General features: G+C 57.4%; 20 non-coding genes across 20 annotated transcripts; all 20 read left to right on the forward strand.

The window, feature by feature from the left end:
- Nucleotides 1-20: 20 nt before the first annotated feature.
- On the forward strand, nt 21-139 carry LOC135630534 (5S ribosomal RNA). Its single transcript, XR_010494056.1, has one exon. It is a non-coding gene; the product is annotated as a 5S ribosomal RNA (ribosomal RNA).
- A 350-nt stretch (nt 140-489) lies between these two features.
- Nucleotides 490-608, forward strand: LOC135629835 (5S ribosomal RNA). Its single transcript, XR_010493399.1, has one exon. It is a non-coding gene; the product is annotated as a 5S ribosomal RNA (ribosomal RNA).
- A 349-nt stretch (nt 609-957) lies between these two features.
- Nucleotides 958-1,076, forward strand: LOC135629791 (5S ribosomal RNA). Its single transcript, XR_010493358.1, has one exon. It is a non-coding gene; the product is annotated as a 5S ribosomal RNA (ribosomal RNA).
- Nucleotides 1,077-1,426: 350 nt separating this feature from the next.
- LOC135630573 (5S ribosomal RNA) lies at nt 1,427-1,545 on the forward strand. Its single transcript, XR_010494095.1, has one exon. It is a non-coding gene; the product is annotated as a 5S ribosomal RNA (ribosomal RNA).
- Nucleotides 1,546-1,895: 350 nt separating this feature from the next.
- Nucleotides 1,896-2,014, forward strand: LOC135630179 (5S ribosomal RNA). Its single transcript, XR_010493708.1, has one exon. It is a non-coding gene; the product is annotated as a 5S ribosomal RNA (ribosomal RNA).
- A 350-nt stretch (nt 2,015-2,364) lies between these two features.
- On the forward strand, nt 2,365-2,483 carry LOC135629836 (5S ribosomal RNA). Its single transcript, XR_010493400.1, has one exon. It is a non-coding gene; the product is annotated as a 5S ribosomal RNA (ribosomal RNA).
- A 350-nt stretch (nt 2,484-2,833) lies between these two features.
- On the forward strand, nt 2,834-2,952 carry LOC135630149 (5S ribosomal RNA). Its single transcript, XR_010493676.1, has one exon. It is a non-coding gene; the product is annotated as a 5S ribosomal RNA (ribosomal RNA).
- Nucleotides 2,953-3,302: 350 nt separating this feature from the next.
- Nucleotides 3,303-3,421, forward strand: LOC135630502 (5S ribosomal RNA). Its single transcript, XR_010494025.1, has one exon. It is a non-coding gene; the product is annotated as a 5S ribosomal RNA (ribosomal RNA).
- A 350-nt stretch (nt 3,422-3,771) lies between these two features.
- LOC135630341 (5S ribosomal RNA) lies at nt 3,772-3,890 on the forward strand. Its single transcript, XR_010493868.1, has one exon. It is a non-coding gene; the product is annotated as a 5S ribosomal RNA (ribosomal RNA).
- A 350-nt stretch (nt 3,891-4,240) lies between these two features.
- LOC135630481 (5S ribosomal RNA) lies at nt 4,241-4,359 on the forward strand. The gene has a single exon (XR_010494005.1). It is a non-coding gene; the product is annotated as a 5S ribosomal RNA (ribosomal RNA).
- A 350-nt stretch (nt 4,360-4,709) lies between these two features.
- On the forward strand, nt 4,710-4,828 carry LOC135629926 (5S ribosomal RNA). Its single transcript, XR_010493487.1, has one exon. It is a non-coding gene; the product is annotated as a 5S ribosomal RNA (ribosomal RNA).
- A 350-nt stretch (nt 4,829-5,178) lies between these two features.
- LOC135630157 (5S ribosomal RNA) lies at nt 5,179-5,297 on the forward strand. Its single transcript, XR_010493684.1, has one exon. It is a non-coding gene; the product is annotated as a 5S ribosomal RNA (ribosomal RNA).
- Nucleotides 5,298-5,646: 349 nt separating this feature from the next.
- On the forward strand, nt 5,647-5,765 carry LOC135630180 (5S ribosomal RNA). Its single transcript, XR_010493709.1, has one exon. It is a non-coding gene; the product is annotated as a 5S ribosomal RNA (ribosomal RNA).
- A 349-nt stretch (nt 5,766-6,114) lies between these two features.
- On the forward strand, nt 6,115-6,233 carry LOC135630181 (5S ribosomal RNA). Its single transcript, XR_010493710.1, has one exon. It is a non-coding gene; the product is annotated as a 5S ribosomal RNA (ribosomal RNA).
- Nucleotides 6,234-6,583: 350 nt separating this feature from the next.
- LOC135630463 (5S ribosomal RNA) lies at nt 6,584-6,702 on the forward strand. The gene has a single exon (XR_010493988.1). It is a non-coding gene; the product is annotated as a 5S ribosomal RNA (ribosomal RNA).
- Nucleotides 6,703-7,052: 350 nt separating this feature from the next.
- Nucleotides 7,053-7,171, forward strand: LOC135630182 (5S ribosomal RNA). The gene has a single exon (XR_010493711.1). It is a non-coding gene; the product is annotated as a 5S ribosomal RNA (ribosomal RNA).
- A 350-nt stretch (nt 7,172-7,521) lies between these two features.
- Nucleotides 7,522-7,640, forward strand: LOC135629837 (5S ribosomal RNA). Its single transcript, XR_010493401.1, has one exon. It is a non-coding gene; the product is annotated as a 5S ribosomal RNA (ribosomal RNA).
- Nucleotides 7,641-7,990: 350 nt separating this feature from the next.
- LOC135630150 (5S ribosomal RNA) lies at nt 7,991-8,109 on the forward strand. Its single transcript, XR_010493677.1, has one exon. It is a non-coding gene; the product is annotated as a 5S ribosomal RNA (ribosomal RNA).
- Nucleotides 8,110-8,459: 350 nt separating this feature from the next.
- On the forward strand, nt 8,460-8,578 carry LOC135630503 (5S ribosomal RNA). Its single transcript, XR_010494026.1, has one exon. It is a non-coding gene; the product is annotated as a 5S ribosomal RNA (ribosomal RNA).
- Nucleotides 8,579-8,928: 350 nt separating this feature from the next.
- Nucleotides 8,929-9,047, forward strand: LOC135629927 (5S ribosomal RNA). Its single transcript, XR_010493488.1, has one exon. It is a non-coding gene; the product is annotated as a 5S ribosomal RNA (ribosomal RNA).
- The last annotated feature ends 323 nt before the right edge of the window (nt 9,048-9,370 follow it).

A 9,370-nucleotide genomic window follows, 5' to 3' on the forward strand; every position in this document is an offset into this window, starting at 1 on the left:
AGGGACGAAGCACCTGAAACCGGTGCGATCATACCAGCACTAAATCACCGGATCCCATCAGAACTCCGAAGTTAAGCGTGCTTGGGCGAGAGTAGTACTAGGAAGGGTGACCCCCCGGGAAGTCCTCGTTTTGCACTCCTTTTTGCGTCCCGAGATACGAAACATCTCCCGTAGACCTCCGAGACGATTGTTTTCGGGCACGGAATTTGCCGTGACCGCTACGCAGTCAGTATCGTGGGGCTCGGAAAGAGCTTTCCGGATTGGGGTCGCAATAGCGATTCCGAGATCGTTCGAGAAAGTGCCGATGGATTCAGCTCGAGCTTGCCGTGACCGATACGCAGTCGTCGGGCTAGGGCTCGGAGAGAGCTTGCGATAGGGATTTCGTGATCGTTCGAGAAAGAGGCGACGGTTTCGTGACGGGCAAGGGGCTCCGGACGTTGACGTGCCGGCCGCTACGTGCACATAGGCGAGGGACGAAGCACCCGAAACCGGTGCGATCATACCAGCACTAAAGAACCGAATCCCATCTGAACTCCGAAGTTAAACGTGCTTGGGCGAGAGTAGTACTAGGATGGGTGACCCCCCGGGAAGTCCTCGTGTTGCACTCCTTTTTGCGTCCCAAGATACGAAACATCTCCCGTAGACTTCCGAGACGATTGTTTTCGGGCTCGGAATTTGCCGTGACCGCTACGCAGTCAGTATCGTGGGGCTCGGAAAGAGCTTTCCGGATTGGGGTCGCAATAGCGATTCCGAGATCGTTCGAGAAAGTGCCGATGGTTTCGGCGCGAGCTTGCCATGACCGATACGGAGTCGTCGGGCTAGGGCTCAGAGAGAGCTTGCGATAGGGATTTCGGGATCGTTCGAGAAAGCGCCGACGGTTTCGTGACATCAAGAGGCTCCGGACGTTTATGTGCCGGCCGCGACGTGCACATAGGCGAGGGACGAAGCACCTGAAACCGGTGCGATCATACCAGCACTAAAGCACCGGATCCCATCAGAACTGCGAAGTTAAGCGTGCTTGGGCGAGAGTAGTACTAGGAAGGGTGACCCCCCGGGAAGTCCTCGTGTTGCACTCCTTTTTGCGTCCCGAGATACGAAACATCTCCCGTAGACTTCCGAGACGATTGTTTTCGGGCTCGGAATTTGCCGTGACCGCTACGCAGTCAGTATCGTGGGGCTCGGAAAGAGCTTTCCGGATTGGGGTCGCAATAGCGATTTCGAGATCGTTCGAGAAAGTGCCGATGGTTTCGGCTCGAGCTTACCGTGACCGATACGCAGTCGTCGGGCTAGGGCTCGGAGAGAGCTTGCGATAGGGATTTCGTGATCGTTCGAGAAATTGGCGACGGTTTCGTGACGGGCAAGGGGCTCCGGACGTTGACGTGCCAGCCGCGACGTGCACATAGGCGAGGGACGAAGCACCCGAAACCGGTGCGATCATACCAGCACTAAGGCACCGGATCCCATCAGAACTCCGAAGTTAAGCTTGCTTGGGCGAGAGTAGTACTAGGATGGGTGTCCCCCCGGGAAGTCCTCGTGTTGCACTCCTTTTTGCGTCCCGAGATACGAAACATCTCCCGTAGACCTCCGAGACGATTGTTTTCGGGCACGGGATTTGCCGTGACCGCTACGCAGTCAGTATCGTGGGGCTCGGAAAGAGCTTTCCGGATTGGGGTCGCAATAGCGATTCCGAGATCGTTCGAGAAAGTGCCGATGGTTTCGGCGCGAGCTTGCCGTGACCGATACGGAGTCGTCGGGCTAGGGCTCGGAGAGAGCTTGCGATAGGGATTTCGGGATCGTTCGAGAAAGCGCCAACGGTTTCGTGACGGGCAAGGGGCTCCGGACGTTTATGTGCCGGCCGCGACGTGCACATAGGCGAGGGACGAAGCACCCGAAACCGGTGCGATCATACCAGCACTAAAGCACCGGATCCCATCAGAACTCCGAAGTTAAGCGTGCTTGGGCGAGAGTAGTACTAGGAAGGGTGACCCCCCGGGAAGTCCTCGTGTTGCACTCCTTTTTGCGTCCCGAGATACGAAACATCTCCCGTAGACCTCCGAGACGATTGTTTTCGGGCACGGAATTTGCCGTGACCGCTACGCAGTCAGTATCGTGGGGCTCGGAAAGAGCTTTCCGGATTGGGGTCGCAATAGCGATTCCGAGATCGTTCGAGAAAGTGCCGATGGATTCAGCTCGAGCTTGCCGTGACCGATACGCAGTCGTCGGGCTAGGGCTCGGAGAGAGCTTGCGATAGGGATTTCGTGATCGTTCGAGAAAGAGGCGACGGTTTCGTGACGGGCAAGGTGCTCCGGACGTTGACGTGCCGGCCGCTATGTGCACATAGGCGAGGGACGAAGCACCCGAAACCGGTGCGATCATACCAGCACTAAAGAACCGAATCCCATCTGAACTCCGAAGTTAAACGTGCTTGGGCGAGAGTAGTACTAGGATGGGTGACCCCCCGGGAAGTCCTCGTGTTGCACTCCTTTTTGCGTCCCAAGATACGAAACATCTCCCGTAGACTTCCGAGACGATTGTTTTCGGGCTCGGAATTTGCCGTGACCGCTACGCAGTCAGTATCGTGGGGCTCGGAAAGAGCTTTCCGGATTGGGGTCGCAATAGCGATTCCGAGATCGTTCGAGAAAGTGCCGATGGTTTCGGCTCGAGCTTACCGTGACCGATACGCAGTCGTCGGGCTAGGGCTCGGAGAGAGCTTGCGATAGGGATTTCGTGATCGTTCGAGAAATTGGCGACGGTTTCGTGACGGGCATGGGGCTCCGGACGTTGACGTGCCAGCCGCGACGTGCACATAGGCGAGGGACGAAGCACCCGAAACCGGTGCGATCATACCAGCACTAAAGCACCGGATCCCATCAGAACTCCGAAGTTAAGCGTGCTTGGGCGAGAGTAGTACTAGGATGGGTGTCCCCCCGGGAAGTCCTCGTGTTGCACTCCTTTTTGCGTCCCGAGATACGAAACATCTCCCGTAGACCTCCGAGACGATTGTTTTCGGGCACGGGATTTGCCGTGACCGCTACGCAGTCAGTATCGTGGGGCTCGGAAAGAGCTTTCCGGATTGGGGTCGCAATAGCGATTCCGAGATCGTTCGAGAAAGTGCCGATGGTTTCGGCGCGAGCTTGCCGTGACAGATACGGAGTCGTCGGGCTAGGGCTCAGAGAGAGCTTGCGATAGGGATTTCGGGATCGTTCGAGAAAGCGCCGACGGTTTCGTGACGGGCAAGGGGCTCCGGACATTGACGTGCCGGCCGCGACGTGCACATAGGCGAGGGACGAAGCACCCGAAACCCGTGCGATCATACCAGCACTAAAGCACCGGATCCCATCAGAACTCCGAAGTTAAGCGTGCTTGGGCGAGAGTAGTACTAGGATGGGTGACACCCCGGGAAGTCCTCGTGTTGCACTCCTTTTTGCGTCCCGAGATACGAAACACCTCCCGTAGACCTCCGAGACGATTGTTTTCGGGCACGGGATTTGCCATGACCGCTACACAGTCAGTATCGTGGGGCTCGGAAAGAGCTTTCCAGATTGGGGTCGCAATAGCGATTCCGAGATCGTTCGAGAAAGTGCCGATGGTTTCGGCGCGAGCTTGCCGTGACCGATACGCAGTCGTCGGGCTAGGGCTCGGAGAGAGCTTGCGATAGGGATTTCGGGATCGTTCGAGAAAGCGCCAACGGTTTCGTGACGGGCAAGGGGCTCCGGACGTTGACGTGCCGGCCGCGACGTGCACATAGGCGAGGGACGAAGCACCCGAAACCGATGCGATCATACCAGCACTAAAGCACTGGATCCCATCAGAACTCCGAAGTTAAGCGTGCTTGGGCGAGAGTAGTACTAGGATGGGTGACCCCCCGGGAAGTCCTCGTGTTGCACTCCTTTTTGCGTCCCGAGATACGAAACATCTCCCGTAGACCTCCGAGACGATTGTTTTCGGGCACGGAATTTGCCGTGACCGCTACGCAGTCAGTATCGTGGGGCTCGGAAAGAGCTTTCCGGATTGGGGTCGCAATAGCGATTCCGAGATCGTTCGAGAAAGTGCCGATGGTTTTGGCGCGAGCTTGCGATGACCGATACGCAGTCATCGGTCTAGGGCTCGGAGAGAGCTTGCGATAGGGATTTCGGGATCGTTCGAGAAAGCGCCGACGGTTTCGTGACGGGCAAGAGGCTCCGGACGTTGATGTGCCGACCGCGACGTGCACATAGGCGAGGGACGAAGCACCCGAAATCGGTGCGATCATACCAGCACAAAAGCACCGGATCCCATCAGAACTCCGAAGTTAAGCGTGCTTGTGCGAGAGTAGTACTAGGATGGGTGACCCCCCGGGAAGTCCTCGTGTTGCACTCCTTTTTGCGTCCCGAGATACGAAACATCTCCCGTAGACCTCCGAGACGATTGTTTTCGGGCACGGGATTTGCCGTGACCGCTACGCAGTCAGTATCGTGGGGCTCGGAAAGAGCTTTCCGGATTGGGGTCGCAATAGCGATTCCGAGATCGTTCGAGAAAGTGCCGATTGTTTCGGCGCGAGCTTGCCGTGACCGATACGCAGTCGTCGGGCTAGGGCTCGGAGAGAGCTTGCGATAGGGATTTCGGGATCGTTCGAGAAATTGGCGACGGTTTCGTGACGGGCATGGGGCTCCGGACGTTGACGTGCCGGCCGCGACGTGCACATAGGCGAGGGACGAAGCACCCGAAACCCGTGCGATCATACCAGCACTAAATAACCGGATCCCATCAGAACTCCGAAGTTAAGCGTGCTTGGGCGAGAGTAGTACTAGGATGGGTGACACCCCGGGAAGTCCTCGTGTTGCACTCCTTTTTGCGTCCCGAGATACGAAACACCTCCCGTAGACCTCCGAGACGATTGTTTTCGGGCACGGGATTTGCCATGACCGCTACGCAGTCAGTATCGTGGGGCTCGGAGAGAGCTTTCCAGATTGGGGTCGCAATAGCGATTCATAGATCGTTCGAGAAAGTGCCGATGGTTTCGGCGCGAGCTTGCCGTGACCGATACGCAGTCGTCGGGCTAGGGCTCGGAGAGAGCTTGCGATAGGGATTTCGTGATCGTTCGAGAAAGCGGCGACGGTTTCGTGACGGGCAAGGGGCTCCGGACGTTGATGTGCCGGCCGCGACGTGCACATAGGAGTGGGACGAAGCACCCGAAACCGGTGCAATCATACCAGCACTAAAGCACCGGATCCCATCAGAACTCCGAAGTTAAGCGTGCTTGGGCGAGAGTAGTACTAGGATGGGTGTCCCCCCGGGAAGTCCTCGTGTTGCACTCCTTTTTGCGTCCCGAGATACGAAACATCTCCCGTAGACCTCCGAGACGATTGTTTTCGGGCACGGGATTTGCCGTGACCGCTACGCAGTCAGTATCGTGGGGCTCGGAAAGCGCTTTCCGGATTGGGGTCGCAATAGCGATTCCGAGATCGTTCGAGAAAGTGCCGATGGTTTCGGCGCGAGCTTGCCATGACCGATACGGAGTCGTCGGGCTAGGGCTCAGAGAGAGCTTGCGATAGGGATTTCGGGATCGTTCGAGAAAGCGCCGACGGTTTCGTGACATCAAGAGGCTCCGGACGTTTATGTGCCGGCCGCGACGTGCACATAGGCGAGGGACGAAGCACCTGAAACCGGTGCGATCATACCAGCACTAAAGCACCGGATCCCATCAGAACTCCGAAGTTAAGCGTGCTTGGGCGAGAGTAGTACTAGGAAGGGTGACCCCCCGGGAAGTCCTCGTGTTGCACTCCTTTTTGCGTCCCGAGATACGAAACATCTCCCGTAGACCTCCGAGACGATTGTTTTCGGGCACGGAATTTGCCGTGACCGCTACGCAGTCAGTATCGTGGGGCTCGGAAAGAGCTTTCCGGATTGGGGTCGCAATAGCGATTCCGAAATCGTTCGAGAAAGTGCCGATGGTTTCGGCGCGAGCTTGCCATGACCGATACGGAGTCGTCGGGCTAGGGCTCAGAGAGAGCTTGCGATAGGGATTTCGGGATCGTTCGAGAAAGCGCCGACGGTTTCGTGACATCAAGAGGCTCCGGACGTTTATGTGCCGGCCGCGACGTGCACATAGGCGAGGGACGAAGCACCTGAAACCGGTGCGATCATACCAGCACTAAAGCACCGGATCCCATCAGAACTCCGAAGTTAAGCGTGCTTGGGCGAGAGTAGTACTAGGAAGGGTGACCCCCCGGGAAGTCCTCGTGTTGCACTCCTTTTTGCGTCCCGAGATACGAAACATCTCCCGTAGACTTCCGAGACGATTGTTTTCGGGCTCGGAATTTGCCGTGACCGCTACGCAGTCAGTATCGTGGGGCTCGGAAAGAGCTTTCCGGATTGGGGTCGCAATAGCGATTCCGAGATCGTTCGAGAAAGTGCCGATGGTTTCGGCTCGAGCTTACCGTGACCGATACGCAGTCGTCGGGCTAGGGCTCGGAGAGAGCTTGCGATAGGGATTTCGTGATCGTTCGAGAAATTGGCGACGGTTTCGTGACGGGCAAGGGGCTCCGGACGTTGACGTGCCAGCCGCGACGTGCACATAGGCGAGGGACGAAGCACCCGAAACCGGTGCGATCATACCAGCACTAAAGCACCGGATCCCATCAGAACTCCGAAGTTAAGCTTGCTTGGGCGAGAGTAGTACTAGGATGGGTGTCCCCCCGGGAAGTCCTCGTGTTGCACTCCTTTTTGCGTCCCGAGATACGAAACATCTCCCGTAGACCTCCGAGACGATTGTTTTCGGGCACGGGATTTGCCGTGACCGCTACGCAGTCAGTATCGTGGGGCTCGGAAAGAGCTTTCCGGATTGGGGTCGCAATAGCGATTCCGAGATCGTTCGAGAAAGTGCCGATGGTTTCGGCGCGAGCTTGCCGTGACCGATACGGAGTCGTCGGGCTAGGGCTCGGAGAGAGCTTGCGATAGGGATTTCGGGATCGTTCGAGAAAGCGCCAACGGTTTCGTGACGGGCAAGGGGCTCCGGACGTTTATGTGCCGGCCGCGACGTGCACATAGGCGAGGGACGAAGCACCCGAAACCGGTGCGATCATACCAGCACTAAAGCACCGGATCCCATCAGAACTCCGAAGTTAAGCGTGCTTGGGCGAGAGTAGTACTAGGAAGGGTGACCCCCCGGGAAGTCCTCGTGTTGCACTCCTTTTTGCGTCCCGAGATACGAAACATCTCCCGTAGACCTCCGAGACGATTGTTTTCGGGCACGGAATTTGCCGTGACCGCTACGCAGTCAGTATCGTGGGGCTCGGAAAGAGCTTTCCGGATTGGGGTCGCAATAGCGATTCCGAGATCGTTCGAGAAAGTGCCGATGGATTCAGCTCGAGCTTGCCGTGACCGATACGCAGTCGTCGGGCTAGGGCTCGGAGAGAGCTTGCGATAGGGATTTCGTGATCGTTCGAGAAAGAGGCGACGGTTTCGTGACGGGCAAGGGGCTCCGGACGTTGACGTGCCGGCCGCTACGTGCACATAGGCGAGGGACGAAGCACCCGAAACCGGTGCGATCATACCAGCACTAAAGAACCGAATCCCATCTGAACTCCGAAGTTAAACGTGCTTGGGCGAGAGTAGTACTAGGATGGGTGACCCCCCGGGAAGTCCTCGTGTTGCACTCCTTTTTGCGTCCCAAGATACGAAACATCTCCCGTAGACTTCCGAGACGATTGTTTTCGGGCTCGGAATTTGCCGTGACCGCTACGCAGTCAGTATCGTGGGGCTCGGAAAGAGCTTTCCGGATTGGGGTCGCAATAGCGATTCCGAGATCGTTCGAGAAAGTGCCGATGGTTTCGGCTCGAGCTTACCGTGACCGATACGCAGTCGTCGGGCTAGGGCTCGGAGAGAGCTTGCGATAGGGATTTCGTGATCGTTCGAGAAATTGGCGACGGTTTCGTGACGGGCAAGGGGCTCCGGACGTTGACGTGCCAGCCGCGACGTGCACATAGGCGAGGGACGAAGCACCCGAAACCGGTGCGATCATACCAGCACTAAAGCACCGGATCCCATCAGAACTCCGAAGTTAAGCGTGCTTGGGCGAGAGTAGTACTAGGATGGGTGTCCCCCCGGGAAGTCCTCGTGTTGCACTCCTTTTTGCATCCCGAGATACGAAACATCTCCCGTAGACCTCCGAGACGATTGTTTTCGGGCACGGAATTTGCCGTGACCGTTACGCAGTCAGTATCGTGGGGCTCGGAAAGAGCTTTCCGGATTGGGGTCGCAATAGCGATTCCGAGATCGTTCGAGAAAGTGCCGATGGTTTCGGCGCGAGCTTGCCGTGACAGATACGGAGTCGTCGGGCTAGGGCTCAGAGAGAGCTTGCGATAGGGATTTCGGGATCGTTCGAGAAAGCGCCGACGGTTTCGTGACGGGCAAGGGGCTCCGGAAATTGACGTGGCGGCCCCGACGTGCACATAGGCGAGGGACGAAGCACCCGAAACCCGTGCGATCATACCAGCACTAAAGCACCGGATCCCATCAGAACTCCGAAGTTAAGCGTGCTTGGGCGAGAGTAGTACTAGGATGGGTGACACCCCGGGAAGTCCTCGTGTTGCACTCCTTTTTGCGTCCCGAGATACGAAACACCTCCCGTAGACCTCCGAGACGATTGTTTTCGGGCACGGGATTTGCCATGACCGCTACACAGTCAGTATCGTGGGGCTCGGAAAGAGCTTTCCAGATTGGGGTCGCAATAGCGATTCCGAGATCGTTCGAGAAAGTGCCGATGGTTTCGGCGCGAGCTTGCCGTGACCGATACGCAGTCGTCGGGCTAGGGCTCGGAGAGAGCTTGCGATAGGGATTTCGGGATCGTTCGAGAAAGCGCCGACGGTTTCGTGACGGGCAAGGGGCTCCGGACATTGACGTGCCGGCCGCGACGTGCACATAGGCGAGGGACGAAGCACCCGAAACCCGTGCGATCATACCAGCACTAAATAACCGGATCCCATCAGAACTCCGAAGTTAAGCGTGCTTGGGCGAGAGTAGTACTAGGATGGGTGACACCCCGGGAAGTCCTCGTGTTGCACTCCTTTTTGCGTCCCGAGATACGAAACACCTCCCGTAGACCTCCGAGACGATTGTTTTCGGGCACGGGATTTGCCATGACCGCTACGCAGTCAGTATCGTGGGGCTCGGAGAGAGCTTTCCAGATTGGGGTCGCAATAGCGATTCCGAGATCGTTCGAGAAAGTGCCTATGGTTTCGGAGCGAGCTTGCCGTGACCGATACGCAGTCGTCGGGCTAGGGCTCGGAGAGAGCTTGCGATAGGGATTTCGGGATCGTTCGAGAAAGCGCCGACGGTTTCGTGACGGGCAAGGGGCTCCGGACGTTGACGTGCCGGCCTCGACGTGCAC

Source organism: Musa acuminata, chromosome BXJ3-1 (assembly GCF_036884655.1).
Source record: "Musa acuminata AAA Group cultivar baxijiao chromosome BXJ3-1, Cavendish_Baxijiao_AAA, whole genome shotgun sequence".
Taxonomy (NCBI): domain Eukaryota; kingdom Viridiplantae; phylum Streptophyta; class Magnoliopsida; order Zingiberales; family Musaceae; genus Musa; species Musa acuminata.